Raw genomic sequence first — 16,067 nt, forward strand, 5'->3', positions numbered from 1 at the left:
TTTAGGTGATGACATCTGGATGCCTGAAGAGTACCTATTGCTTGTTGATGGCCATGTTGTGGCAGCAGCAAAGATGTTCAAGCAAGCATTCTGCATGCTGTTTGCAGCTTACTTCTGCTTCCACATTTGTTATGCAGAGAAGGCGTCATGCACACTTGAATTCACACAAAGGTATATTTTATTTTCTGTTTATGCTTGTATTTGTTTTGCATCATGCGCATTAATAGCATATATTATACTGGCCTTAAAAGAACGATACTGTATACAAGCACCTTTAACAGTGCTGTGGATATTGTAAATTCAGTGTCGTAGCTTGATAAAAGAAATTGACGGTAGTTGCCAGCAGAAACCAGCAGACATTGCTTCTGTGTAATCAAAAATAACACTGGACGATTTGAAGCTTAGTCCACTTTTTTCAGCTTCATAGTACACGTCTGTAAAGCTGAAAAATGTTGAGGCCTAAGTTTCAAATTACATAAAAGTAATGCGTTCCGGTTCCTGCTGCGGGCTACCATCAATTATTGGGGTTAATTGGAAGGTCAAGTTGCTCCCATATTTATAGCAGCGAGATTTATATTCAGTTTGCAAGCCCCCAAGGTAATAAGCATGTCTAAAATATCCATAGGTAAAATGTGTTCACATTAAAGAATAAAATTACTGTAGAGATTTGTTGCATCTAAAAGCAAAACCCATCTGTGGCTTTTTTCTATGATGAAAGTCAGTCAGACACCTCCAACGTGCACCTTACACCAGATGCACCTGTATCATAAAAGTCAAGTCACATCTCCTGGGTGTTAGGTGGAGAAACGGTGCACGAAAATCGGGGACAAGACGAGAAGTACACAGCAGGCTTTGTCGGTTACTAGATTTTTTTTTGCGCTGTTTCCTATTCAACTTTCTCATAAAACAACTTGTCCAACTTTGAATCCTTTCGTAGGCTGGTGTTCTTTAAAACAAAAAATTGTATTATTTGTATGTCATACTTGAAATCAGCGTGAGCTGTTGCATTAAAAATATTCCAGATTATCCGAATCATTTCTTTAATGCCGTTATCTATAGGCTTTATTGCAATTATGCCTCCCTTCTCTTTAATGGGGAGGGGGCGGCATTTAGGGCATTTTCGGCATAAACCCAGACCATGGACGGAAGGGGAAAAAGGAAATCTGGCGGTCAGAAAGAAAGTTGTTGCCTTGGTGCAGCGCATTACTGAGTGTGAATGGAACGTCTAGGTAAGTCTGCCCTATATACCTGCCTTCTCTGTTTTGTGCTAACTTTGAAAATATGTTATAAGTCATTCTACCTTTCATGAAATGCAAACCACTCTTTTCAAGAGCACTCACATTGTGTGTAAGCACCTCTTTATAGCATTTGGAAGCCCACTGAGTCATTCTTTTTACTTTGCTCCACAGCATGAACTAGTTGACCACACGCAGGGATACTTTTTCGTCTGCCAAGCAGCCCAGAACCTTGCAATGCGAACTACAGAAATGGTTCCCTTTCACCAAGTCATCTACACAAGAAATTATTTTAAAGCTACGTGAAGTGCAATAAAGTGTTTTGAAATATTTGTTGTTCATTATAAAACATCACTGGATGTTCTCCAGTGTAAAGTTTTCATTCTATATCAGTGGTGTTTAAAAAAGTGAGCTGGCCATTACAATAAGTTAAGCTCCCCGCTTACTTTATTTGTATTTGTTCCGTTGACAGCGCTGATATTTTGTAGCGATGCCATTTCTGATTCTGTACTTCGGCCTTTCCTTGCTTGTTGCAGGAAGGGGAGAGTTCCGCACCCCGACTACCCTGACTAGAACATTCAGATTTGGAACAGTCAGACCGCGTGAAACAAGCGTTCAAAAGTACAGTACGCAAATATATTGTTTTTAAGGGACAGTATGTTCAATATTGAAATTAAAGATGCAGTTGTACACCGTCTAGCTTCATTTTCGCCGGCGGAATTGATGCCGCAACGGTAGTATTAAATAGCAAAGTAAAACAACTGACGAGTGATTTTCAGGAGGAACTGTAAAATTTACTGACGGTACCCGTAAAAAAAATTACGGGCCTGCGTTATTTTTACGGGAAATGTGTGAATTTCACAAGCAAGGCCCGTGACTAAGAATAATTGAGATCCGTAATTTTTACGGGAACAAGTTGGCAGCCAAAACTGACGGTCGAATTCCCGTAAAAACAACGGACGATTTTTTACAGTGCAGCAAAAGCTTCTTTCTCGTGTGGTACATTGCGGGAAGAGAACGCCGATGCCGGCGAAGCAAGCGGCTAAGCAAAAGCTCGACAGCAACGTCATGTGTGGTCGCGCGCAGATATCAGCTGCAGTCGTGGGCAAGCAGACGCTATCGCGCGTGGTGTTGATCACTTATGTAGCTTTTGAAGTCGTAAGGATGTGTAGACAAAAACGGCGTGCATTTATCAACTTAAAAACAATGTACTAGCTCTAACATTGATAAATTAAATAAAGATGGCTGGCCATAATGGAATTAAGGATAAACTTACCTCAAAGCCAAAGACGAACGTTTCCGCCATCGCTGGTCTGTCAGCCCTGTGCTGCGCGCAGCGAAGCGCGCACGTGTGCGCGTATCGTGTGGCTGGACGCCCTTCCCTTCATCACCCGCGTACGCGCGCGCAGACGCTTTTAACGAGCTGCTGTGGTCGGCGGCGCCATGTGAATGGCGCAAGCAAAGTACTGAAGGTGGCGGGGCCAGGTGCGCTAGTGATGTTCCTTTAATTTTGAGCCGTTATCGCTCTTTAGCCCTTCCCATCCGCGTCGAGCCATAATCAACCGTTCTTCGGGGGCGGCTGCTTGTGGCGCGGCCGCGCAAACCGTATCTTGAAAGCGAACTGCTATGAGGACAGAGTGTGCCCACTGCTGAAAACTTCACGCGCTGTGTACTCACCGTTTACTTCGCTTTGAAAACAGACGCGCGTACACCTATCTTGAAAGTGATCTGCGAAAAGCGCATAGTGCGGCATGAGCTGAAAGCTTCGTGAGCGCTATGCTCTCGCCGCTTCTGTCGCGTTGAAGCGAGAGCTAGCACGAAGGTGAATTCCCTCACGGCTGCTGCGGGTTCTATTTTGAAAGATATCGTGCGCTACGGACTGACGGACGGATGGTTTTTCTTGTTGGGGTAAGTATAGAAATGCTTACGGTATAAAAAAATCGAGGGGTTCGCGAATTTCGCGATAACAACCAACATCAACCTACTCCCCTCCCCCCTCCCCCCCGGTGAGCGATGCCGTCTTGGTCGCCCCCTCCGCACCCCCGGGAAACGGGACACTACGCCTCTATCTCAGTTGAAGAAACGATGATGAAACGCTAACGACAAGAATGGCGTATGCTTACGCGTTGTCCCATGGCCTCCAAGATGTTAAGGCGAAGCTGGCGCACGCGAATCTAGGAGGCCATAATTTACCGTTAATCGCATAAAAAGACAAAAAATAATGCCAAGGGAGAAGTAGAAAAATGTAAACAAAGAACTGATCTTAACCATACCGTTTGGGGAAAAGAAATAAAAGATTAGACAGCCGCAACACACGCAACTAAAGCCACCACCGCCGGCATAACGTCGAAACCAACAGTTGGCAACATTGGTTCACCGCTACCATAGAGTTTCTCACTATAACACCTAGAGGGTAATCTGGCGCCACCGTCTATGGGAGTTTCTTAAGGGGGCACCGTGCCGTCATGGGAATGACGGTATATGTGCCTGCGAGGCTCGTGTTGGCTGGTGTTGTAAGAGGCTTCGTCTAAAACGTGGATATGGCTACGCAAATTAGGCGTTCTCAAAGTAAAATCTTCATAAAATGTTTCCATTCACGTATATTACATCTTTACTCACCCACGATGCATGACCAAACGAAGAAAAGCCAGAACAGACGACCAACTGTTTCAAAGCGAGCGCGAACCTTGTCGTCTGTCCTCCAGCTTTAGCGGCCCGCTGATACTTTTTACGTAACATGTAGTCGTACACACAATAACAAGTTCTCATAGTTAAAAAAAACATGTTTTCGCGTAATAATAAAGCTAAAACAGCTTTTCACTTGCTGTTCTAGTAGAAAATGAATCATTGTGACAGACGGAACGGTACTTGCCAAGCGCGTCTTCAAGGCGTCCTGTCTCTACGAGAACGATGCCAATCCGAATCCACAATATACCGGCATTCCCATGCATACCACAGCGCAGCAGCGCCAGATTTCCCTCTAGGTAATGTAGTGAGAAACTCTATGACCGCTACACCATTGAGGCCATAGAGTTAGTAGAACAACTCTAGAGGAAAAGCTGGGCCGGAAAAGTGGGAACCTCTAGGGCGCCGCCCTGTTGCTACTGGTCAATGTGGCCAGCACAATTACTATTGAAAGAGCTGAGAACAAGTACAGGTCACCTTATGCTTTGTCATCTAAAAACGCATACCTAATGGCTTTATGAAGGTGGTACGTTAATATTAAGTTTGCAGAAAGCGATTGCTAAGTCCGTGACTTATGTAAATCACGATGTACGCATTCATGCAATAAAGGATGACGCGAATTTCGGTTTCGAATGTGTTTTTTTGGATGCATAGTAGTTTCGTACAGTTTAGGTTTGACATGCGATCGCGCGTCGACATCGGACGCTATGGCACACTCGTGCCTTATGTGCCACCGAAGCCCCGAAGTGGTCTCGCATATACCTTCACAAGTAAGTAACCGAATGTATCTCCTTGTTGAGAATATCACGCGAGTAGGCAGCTCTTGTGGTGCATCACAATCGTTTGAGAAGCGTCACAGTAGAGCATTTTTCTGCATGCGGAGCGGTGTTTTTATTTGCAGGTTTCCCTTCAGTTGGAAATTGGTCGACAGGCGGACCAGCGCACCGGAATTGTACTGGCGAAGCCACAAGCAACTCAAATAATCTGTTTAATTGTTCCACTTTGAACAATCATGCTTCTACAAAGGCCACAGCAGAAAAATAGCCTGATGCCGTGTATTTCTGTGCCACGAAGTAATCAAGAGGCGAGAGCCCAATGCGGACGAAATCGAGTGCATCGAGACTTAGAACGACACAAAGCTGAGCTAGTTGGTAAGGATTCATTATGCAAAACAGAGGTGAGGCGTGCAGACAGGACACAAGAGTAGAGAAGTGGGCGGCGCTCGTGTTGTTTGCTTGTAAATACTCTACTCTTGTGTCCTGTCTGCACGCCTCACCTCCGTTTTGCATAACGAGTGCATCAACCCACATATAATAGCGTAGGCGTTTTATTAACTGTGCAATATTTTCAACACTTCCTTGCATGCCATTTCATGTGGAATATCGTTTCTGGTCACAAATTTGTGCAGCGAATCTATTTGCATGATCGACTCCGGGCCTGTGGGACCGTTCACTTGCACTTGATGCTGAGTCTTTTACATGTATCCATAAACTGCAGATATGCACATCAGATCCCTGCGAGCATTTTCAAAATTCAATTATTTTAGACAACAGGCACATATGCAATACTGACATAATCCCGAATACCACTAAGCAGCTGGGACACATTTTTGTTGACCATACTCGCAGGTAAAATAAGTACATCATGTGGACAGCTCCAGCTCATTTTCCTTAAGTCAGTGTGTACAAGGGTTATGCAAAAATACATTTTTTCTCGCGCACCGATTATTTTGCTGTATAAGCAAGAGAACCCACCACGTTAGTGTAACGTTTCTTGTGCATCACACTAATATGTGCTTTCATTTACCAAGTGAGATTAGTTACTTTTATGGCTCATTCAGTCATATCACACTGCAAGCTGCATTCATCAATCTTCAATTGGATTTTGCAAATGCTTTACAAAACATGTTTCCCTTTTATGGAGATATGCAATGGCAAGTGTACATGTGTTCCAATAGTAAAATTTAAGCTCTAAATTAAAGAAGACATTTCTAGTCAGAAACAAGCAAAAATGGTGACTGCAGAGTATCAGAAGCCCAAGGTACAGAAATTATGAGAAGTGTCGAATGATTTTAAGGAAAGAGTCGTATTTGAAAATGCAAGACTCTTTAGTGTAGGTCAAGCAAGTCAACATAGGTAGAATACTCTGCAAAATTATGCGAGTGAGGGGATGTCAAACAATGGGTCAGGAAATGCATTGTTTTTCTGCAAAACAAAAGCTGATTGCCATTACATAAGTCACTTTAGCATCATGATAAATTCACAAATAAACCAAAAAACAAGACACGCAAAAATAAAAAAAAAACATTTAATGATGCTCCCTCCACACTGGGATAAATAAAAACAAACACATCACATCTAATGTGGACATATCAGATGCCTTGTGAAACACTAAAAGAACAATTCAGTTTCGAGCTATGGCACTTGCCGCATCGATGTGGGAGGGGGGGGGGGCCTTGTACCAATAGTGATAGTTACCACTGCATTTAGAAATTGAAAGCATTCGTGCAGACAAGGATGATTCTTTATATTTTTGGCTACCACTTCAAATGCCTCCACCAAGTGTTACAATGCTGCACGCAGCCATACTAAGGATCTCGCAGCAACACCTGCAGGTAGAAAGCAGAAGCCGTCAAAGTGCTGGTGTGTTCTGGACACTGTGTTTGAAAACTTTTAGGCAAGAAGAGTGCAAGAAGCAGACATAACAACTGCATTTATTTCCATAATTCCCCATTTGAATGGCCTTTTCTTTTTGCTTAGACAATGCCTACGCCTAGCCACAGCAGCTCCCTCATACAGACTCCGCAAGCCAAGAGGCCGTGGATGCAAATGCAGGTAAGAGGCAATAAGCAATAGCACTGGTATCGACATTCATCTAATTTCTTTTTATTTCGTTTAGGCAGCCAGCACACCTCGAACAGCCACCTTGACTGCGGGTGTGTCACCCTAGTCGCCAAGGAAACATTTGACGGAAAGTGACAGGCAATGTGAACAGCCACTTCTATATATAAACAATACTCTTTCTCTGGGATGACTCCTACGCCTCGCCACGCCTGCACACTTGTGCACAAAGATGCCGCGGAGGCACATGCAGGTCAGAGGCAAGAAGCAGTGGCACTGGTGTCGACATTTACCCAATTTCTTTTTCTTACACTGAGGCAGCCAGCACACCTCGAACAGCCACCTTGACTGCGGGTGTGTCTGTAGATTCCTGTTGTACATATGCTCATAATAAACTTCAGTAAACTTGAACTTCATAATAAACTTGAAGGCAAATGGGACATTGATGCATTGTATTCTTGAACATTTATTGTACACATACGATATATGTTATACTTTGCAGTGCTACAGAGCGTATTTTGAAGCTTCCCCCTATATTTTGCACCTTTAATTACGTATGTGTTGTGTGGCCCTCAATGCAGTTCATGTTGTAGCAGCTGCTTTGTCTGTGTATCGCACATTGGCTTAAGCTCGTGATATCCACATACTTCTCTCACATATAGCAAATAAAGTTCTATGTAGTCCTCAGTGTTACAACAAAAAATGAGAATAAACAATCCGATCGTGGAATTGTGTTTATTACAGTGATTCCTATGACAGTTACTGACAAGTTGACAACTTGAACTGGTCAATCGGTCTATAGCCTCCTCTATTTTTCAAAAATAAAGGAGGCTATGATCCGTCATGGCAAGGAATTGTATTCCGAGCAATAAAAACAGCGCTAAACGACAGGACGAGTGAAGGGACACAGACAACGGCGCTGACAACAGCGCCGTTGTCTGTGTCCCTTCACTCGTCCTGTCGTTTAGCGCTGTTTTTATTGCTCGGAATCATGAACCAACCAGCCCAAATGCGTACTCTTTTGAAGGAATTGTATGTATACATAAAAATAAGGGGGGGGGGTATGTGTGTGTTTGTAGTGGGGGTATAGGATTAGGGCGGTATGAAAAAATGTACCAACACCGTCCTCTAGACCCATTCCGTTAAGGTACCGTAACAAAGCGTATTATGCATAAAGTTCTTGCAACCAACTCTGATATTACTACAGACGCCAGGCGACGCGAGCTACATTTGTCATGATGCATTCGCGACTGCACCGGATGCCCTCCACATTATTCTCGTTAATCGTGCTCACTGCGCCGAGGCAAAAGAAAGATCATGGGCGCAGGTGCCTTTAAAGTATCTCGACCTTGCGAGGCACCGCTGCGCGTGCCAGGGGAGCTGTCCGTGCGAACACTCCCTGGCACACACCTGCCTCGGCGGCCCCAACCTACGTACCGTTCTGCTTCGAGCTTTGATCCCCCCACTGTCCCTTGAGTGCCCTGGAGTTCCTGCGCCGCCTGCTCTATTATCATCTCAGGTGCTCTTCTGAGACTTCCGTTTGTCGATTACATGTGCCCTACAGCTGGATCATTACTTATAATAATAAAAAACCCGATCTATCGTCGCGACGATAGATCGCGAAAGCGGCTTTCGCAACATACCGCGCCCGTGCGAAGAGAATTACGGAACGCCAACGAGGAATCTGACCACAGCTTCGAGCTCGTAACGTGGTCGAGTGACACTCCTGCAACAGGCGTGACCGCTGAAAACCGCATACCGCCGGAAACTTGAACAGGATCATCCCTCGGTTGCATAAGTGCCAGCTGTACGGCCAACATGGACCACACCCACACCGTCCCGCAACATAGAATAAAGCACCAACTTATAAAGCCCAAACACACGGCTGCACGCACACATCACAACACTACAAGCGAGACGCCATGCTGCTGCGCTGCTAATGTTGCCGGATTAAAACTGACTACTGTCACCAAGTCTAGCAAGCGTCTCAGGAGCTGGCAACCTCGGCGCGTAGCAACATGGCGGCGCTCTTGGGGTTCCCGATTTTAATGCATGGGCCCTATGGGTAGCTTGTCCTCTAGAGTCAGTATAGTAACTCTATGATTGAGGCAGGCTGCGTGCGTCTATTTGTACAAAAATCCCTCACGTGACCTGATCCTAGGTGCCTAGGGACAGCATCGTTTAGGGATTTTTGAGAAGGCGCGATGCTGGCGCCGAGCGACGCCGGGGAGTGTTCGTCCTCGGCGTGATCGTTCTCTGGACCGCGCGTTGTTCAGCATTGCTCATGTGATCGTGCGTGCGTTGCTTGTGTGTTGGTTGTAGATACTGTGTTACTTGGCGGAAAGCCGTGAGTAGTGGCGGTGCGGCAGTACGGCTTTGGCCTCGGTGAGCACTGGCACTACAGAATCTGCGTTGCGTAACCCATGCTTTCTTGAGAACCCGGCGGTGGTGACAATTGAAATATCGAAGTGGCCTAGCGCCTCGGCAGCGAAGTTCTGCGAACCGCGATGTGGCGTCGCCATGTCCGACTTTGCTTAACGGACATCGAGGGATGTGCTGCTCGCTGCAAGTCATATAAATGCAACTGCGTCGACCGCCCACTGTTCAGCGCTGAATGTGTGTTTGGTGTGCTGTGGTTGAAACGAGTGGCGCAGCCGTGCAGCGGGGGTGGCGGAGGAGCAGAGTGGCTTAGGGTTTGCGCGTTCACAGACATGTCCTCCCGTCGAGGTCTCATTCGCGGCTGTCGAGGGATTGTGGTGTGCTAGCTCCTTGCCTAGTATGAAGTTTACGACGCTAACACACATCATGTTCACGCTTTTCCGCGCTATATGTCATTCGCATGACCGCCGAGTTGAAAACGAGACATATGTCTGTATTCTTTGCGTTTGTGTGTTGTAAATTACTTTCTATTGTGGAAGTTCTGGGAGTCTTATTACGCAAGGAGTGCGAACGTAAACATACACACATATGTGTGTCTGAAATTTTCAATTACCCATAATACCCTTTACGACTGATAGGTGGGCTACACGGCCTGTGTGAATCAGCTACCGTATGTTGCGACGCTCTTTCGTGTGGTAGAATGATGCATGGTGCGCGTTTATTTCTGTACTGTTGTAAAAACCATTTGTTTATTCACTCAATACAAATGTACGGCTTCTTCGCCGCAGTACAGCTTAGTTACGCGGTGAAGCATAATAAAAGCGGGAGGGTGCTGCTATTAGCCAGCATAGTATGTCCACTTAGGCAACCTCAGAGGCGGCGTGTGCGCAAGTGTATAATTAAAGAACCCTTATTAAGTCCACTGACAGTGTAGATCATTAACTGTAGCACCAAAGTAGTGGACCACTACCAGAACAAAGGCATGTAGTTCTTGTGCTTATGCCAGTCTTTCTACAGCAATAGCTACTATGAGCTAACTCCCCTGGTTGTTCTGATGTCTACTGGTGTTTTCACTGGAATTCCCGAATTTATTGCTTGAATATTGCAAATAAAGTTCTCATTGTGCTGCAAGGATTCAAACATACAATGAAAAGAGTGGCAGTCCACAATTCTACATTTCAGCCACTCTACTAAGGGTACACACTCTTAGGCAAAGTTACACCCTTTGGCTTGCCCCTTCTGCCACACAACAATAATCGTTATCTGCATTGATGCGTTTCCTTTCTTTAACGCTGCGAGCCCGGTACTTTCCAGTAACGAATGTCACGCGCGTTATCAGCATAGAACAGTTTACACCCTTTGGAGTGCCCCTTCTGATAACGCGTGTGCCTTTCGTTAATGGAAAGTTCCGGGCTCGCAGCGTTAAAGAAAGGAAACGCATCAAGGCAGATAACGATTATTGTTGTGTGGCAGAAGGGGCAAGCCAAAGGGTGTAACTTTGCCTAAGAGTGCAGTCGTGGTGAATACTGTTCCCGGAGAGCGTGATTTAGCCAACAGGTGCCATGATTGCCTAATACCTGCTCAATGTCTGTGTACTGTATGTAGAGCTGGCATCCACACCTTCAAGTTCTTACACATCACCTTCCCACTTGTGAAGTCCTATGTTAAATTGTCTTCTTGCATGTGATGACAATGATTGGGTGCATCTGCATCATTAATCTTCTTCTAGTGCTTGGATTCTCACATTTACTGGATGGAGCTGTTGGTGTCTTGTTTTCCTCAAGCAAAGCGCGAGACCTAGCAATGGGTAGTCCAAAAATAGATTTGAGAAAACCAAAACGAATTCAGCAGTAAGAAGCGAAAGGGTTGTTTTGGTGTAGATCAGTGGCTAAGTCCGGATATGAAAAAGGAGGAAGTAAAGCAAAGTCTTTCCACTTCAACACTGTGAGGCACAACTCCCACTAGTAAACACAACTCTTACTTATTTTACTTTCTTAAGGAGATTACCGACTTGCATTGGCAAGTGTTCACTTCAACAAACACTACATGAAGTAAGCTGGCTGTGCATATTTCACCAGCTACTGCATCATTGTTTCACATTATGAGTGAAACTGCAATTTTCTTCGCCACAACTTGCCCAATTTTGTGTTTTGCAGTAGGACGTTAGCAGTGCTATTAAGGCACTTAAATACTCCTGAATAGCAGTAGAGAGAAAAAAAAGTAAGAAAGCAGTGGCTTTTTGTGCGTAGACTATGCATACACCTGGTGCTCTTATGGTCATTTTTTCCCTATCCGCTAAACCATTCTAAACAAGAAAAGTTTATACACAATTAGTTTATACACAGCCACAACTAAACCACAGGTATCGTTGGTAAACAAAGTATATTTATTCGGTGCCATGTTTTGCAGCCCTGCTATTTGGCTTTCTTTCTTTTTCAGCTGTGCAGGTTCATTAAGAAGTGATGATACAGTTTGACAATTTTAATCGTTGAAATACTTAGCGAAACCTTTTACGGGTTTTTTCTTGGTTTCAGACTCTGCACATTGCATTTTAAGGCGTGTTTTCTGTGCGTGTTGCTTTTTCTTTATGGGTAGGGCATGTCAACATTTTTTACACCATTTCAATTATGTGGTGCCATAGACTGTTCTTACATGGAGTCTTGCCCTTTCATTCTGTACAATATGATGTCGGTTTTTTGTGTCCAAGGCCGTTTTACAGCGTGATTGTAGCATTTTGCTAAGTTTTGCCTCTGTCACCCAAGCTTGAAAGATTGCTACCCACTACTGGTGGCATGACACATGTCACGTTTCTTTTTCAGTAAAAAGAAGTCTGTCACTTATCCTGTGCACTGGTTGTCTTTTGTCTCTTTGAATTGCAATTTGTTGCCTATATTTGCTCTTTTGCTGCATTTCAGATTAGGAATGGCTATCATAATTGACATTTAACCATATTGCACACAATGTGGATGATATGTAATTGCAATATATGGCCACCATAAATATAATAGAAGTTAATTATTCAAGAATAGTGCCTTTGCATGGTAGTGCAGCCATAAATTGTGGCTATACGGTAACAGCGCTGCAGATAGCACTGCTTGTGCAGAATATAGTTCAACTTTACTACTTTCAAACATCATTGTCTTTATCTGCATTTGTATAGCTCCAGTTTCTGTGAACACACATCTGGTGGAAGAATGGCTTGCACCTGCAGTTGGGTCCAATGAATAGCCAAATTTCTGCCCGTTTTCATGTTATTAGCATGTTAGTAAAGGCAGCCGTTTTTAATGTAGCCTGCAGCTCGGCGTTCACCCGGCGTTTCGACGCTCTCGGCGCGCTTCGCTCGTCGCGTTGTCTGCATTTTGGAGGGGCTATTCTTCAACTTTTCGGCGTCTCTAAGCTGAGGGAGCATGGAGCATAGCTCTAACGTCAACTGTCTGCAAATTGATAGAAAGAATGCTACACACAAGAATGCAGCACTACATCGAATATGTACAACCGGGTTTGCATCCTGCGCAGGCAGGTTTTCGGCCGAACATGGGCACACATGGCTGCCTCTGGTTGCTCCGCAGAGTGATCAACCGTAAGTCTCGCAAATAGATGCCTGACCATATTCTTGCAGTCGATATGCGTAAAGCATTCGATAACGTGAAACAAGAGGTCATCTTACAGGAACTGGCAACCAGGTACCCTAGCCAAAGAACATACAATTGGATACGTAGCTTCCTCCAAAGCAGACCAATTCAGCTCCATGGCAAGGCACCGGGATGGAGTCCGAAGACCTATTACTTGGATAGGGGAGTGCCCCAGGGCTCCATCCTCGGACCTATGGTATTCAATCTGGCCATGACACGTGTGGCAGAAAGTCTTGAGCGAGACACTTCAGCCCGTTTTACTATTTACGCCGACGATATAACAATATGGACGGAAGCGGCGGATTATTCCGACATACAGAGCATGCAAACTGAGCTGCAAGCAGCGATCCTGAGCCTTAGCAACACTTTAGATAACCTCGGACTGCAACTCTCGCCAGAGAAGACAGAATTGATCAGCGTAGACGGAAAGAAAGCAACCAATGTAAACAAGCAGATCACTTTACACATCGGCCAAAGCGATATTACGTCGGCCTATGGACAAATTAGGATTCTTGGAGCACAGATTGCTAGCTGCAAGAGCCCCCAGCTATGCATTCGCACACTAAAGCAAAAATGGAGACCGCTGTTGCACATGGTTAGACGAATATCGAGCAAGTATGGCGGAGCGCGTCAGAAAGCGTGCCAAACGCATGCAAAAGCGGTCGCGGTTGGAAGGATTCTTTACGGGGCACCCTTGTACGAATTCTCTGAACGAGACCTCGGCGACATCGAAAAGTTACACAGGCCACCCTCCGTACGATCACTGGGCTACCAAAGCACACGAGGAACGAGGACCTGCTCAAGCTCGTAGCGATTCCACCCATACGGGACATAATCAGTGAAGCACGAATTCGAATGCGATCCCGGTTGGAAAACACGACCCAAGGAAAACAGATCATGGCATGGGATAAACAAGTCCATGCGAAGCCAGAGCCCGCGGAAGCGACCATAACGCCAACATGGGAAGCACCACTGGGCATACGGAGGCAACAACGCCCTATCGCCAGACGAAACGCTGAAGCTAGAAAAATATTTGAAAAGAGATTGGGATTAAGCACACCGCAGCACACCACTGACATCTACACGGACGCTGCAATCACAAACGACATAGCAAGCATGGCCTGGGTTAACACATCTGCACCCCAACACAATGGCTATCACACATGTCAGCTTCCTGGGGGTGCAACCTTGCACGCTGAGCTCTTAGCTATATGGGGAGCGGTCAACACCATTCCCATTGACATGGGAGACATTGTAGAGCAGAGTGTGCGAAATAATTATCGGATCCTTACTGATTCGTACGAAGCAGTGGCCGAATTAACGGGGCCTACGACAGATGATGCGGAGGCCAACGACACCAGAAAAAAGCTAAAGAGAATACAGGACAATGGGACAAATGTTGAAATCCTATGGACACCGGGGCACACCGGCAGGGATGGGGGAAACGCAGCCGCTCACGCAGCTGCCGCGCAAGCGGGTGGGCTTGATTACGCGTACAGCTCCCCACACTCCATTTCCTCGCCAAACCCCGCGGACCAAAATCCATACCTAAAGATATTGGCCGCAGGCTCTCCTAGCAGAGCACTGATGCATTACATTAGTACTAAAATAAAAGCAGACGGTAGACGGAGATTATTAGAAGCTACACCAGCACATGTGTTTGACGACAAGGGCGCGCTTACCCGCACGGAAGAGGTTTTCTTGAATAAGGTTATGGCCAACGCTGCATACACACCACACATACTTGAGAAATGGCACCAACCCAGACAAGCTACGATTGCGAAGACTTACACCCGATGTACACATTGCCAGGAGTCATGCAGAGCAGACTTGCAACACCTCATTTGGAGCTGTGCAGCTTTTTCACAAGGGAGATCCAACATTCAGCATCTACTACACGGAGACATTAGAACACTAGGAATTGCAATACAAACTAACCCTGAAACACAGAAAGCCATTGCGACATATGGCAGACAAAGTGGCATGTTTCGAGTAGTGTAGAAGGGGTCGATCAGCCCATGTGACAGCGGCGGAACTGAACATGCACCTGAGCCTGCATAAAGCGGAAGATCCCAGACTGACATGAAGAAGTGTTTCAGCCAACAGTCTGGGTACTCACATTCCCTTCCCTCCTAATCCCCATCAGCGGCCTAGAGCAGTCCCCTTCTTTAAAATAAAGGCTTTATTCATTCATTCATTCAATGTAGCCTGTTTGCCTAGTTTAGGAGCCGCTGCAGGCTGTCAGGATCTCATACACATCTTCAGCTTTGCAGGGACACAGCATCTGGCACATAGTTTGCTACAGGACATGTATTCGCGCCAAGTTGAGTTCACTCGCTAGCAAAGGGATAACCAATTGTGCTTGTCCGATATGAAGTAAACCGCCTGTATACTCAGTGGCCTTCTTCATTTCGTGTGACATATGTGGTTATAGCGACCCTTGTTTTAAGCACTTCTTGTCCAGCAGCAGTCGTTTGCTTTTGAAACACTCAGGATAGCATTCAGCAAGCTGGACAGGAATAACACTGAAAAACCAGCAGATATTAATTCTCGCACTTATCATGCGAAGCTTCGTACAGTACGATGAGGGCGTAAATAAGTGAGGGCGTTCCTCAAGGCCTTGTAGCACCTGTCACGAGTTTGGAGCAACATGATGTATAGCGCTTATTTGATCGCATGCTATAGGTTCAGCAGGTGAGGCCATGGTTGAAGTGCAGTACAAGGTCAAGAAAACGGATATCGATGAGCAGCACCCTGGTAAAGGAGACTCTGGAAAAACTAGTAGGAAGCCGGTTGAACATCTGGTTGACCCACTTGCTGGCTCCATCAGGCAAAGTGTGATAAAGGGAAGGAAGTCTTCAACACATCAGAAGGTTTTTACAAATAAACGCTGTGCTAAGGTCATAACATGCCAAGAAGTCTTAGTGCGCAGGCTATGCACGACCAACTACATATGCCTTCTGTTCGGACATTGCTCATTGTAACTAACAAGGATGGAGTGGACAAAAAAACAGCAGCTCCATTAGTTTGGTTTCACTGGTATCAACAGTGTTTTGTAAGTGTACATTGCCATACTCCCCGATGCCTTCTTGGGTGACATCAGCAAGGACCAGCTTGAGGCAAGGGGTAATAGACGTCTTTACAAGCTAAAAATGCATGCATGCATGGAGAGCACATTGTGTCCAAAAAGCAGGCACTTCACAGGGACACTGGAGAAGGAACAGGTTATCAACAGTGGGCAAAGACAAGCTACTAAACACCCAACACTGTTGCCATGTAACAACCTCTGAAACAAT

The 16,067-nt window shown here is 45.5% G+C and overlaps 1 protein-coding gene and 1 long non-coding RNA gene across 9 annotated transcripts in view; one reads left to right on the top strand and one right to left on the bottom strand.

The window, feature by feature from the left end:
* LOC135918004 (nidogen-like) overlaps positions 1–16,067 on the bottom strand; it is a 382,953-nt gene that overhangs the window by 134,350 nt on the left and 232,536 nt on the right. The window lies entirely within an intron of this gene.
* LOC135905769 (uncharacterized) lies at positions 1,126–1,565 on the top strand. The gene is made up of 2 exons (XR_011507088.1): positions 1,126–1,229; positions 1,410–1,565. It is a non-coding gene; the product is annotated as an uncharacterized lncRNA (long non-coding RNA).

This window comes from Dermacentor albipictus, chromosome 7 (genome assembly GCF_038994185.2).
Source record: "Dermacentor albipictus isolate Rhodes 1998 colony chromosome 7, USDA_Dalb.pri_finalv2, whole genome shotgun sequence".
NCBI lineage: Eukaryota > Metazoa > Arthropoda > Arachnida > Ixodida > Ixodidae > Dermacentor > Dermacentor albipictus.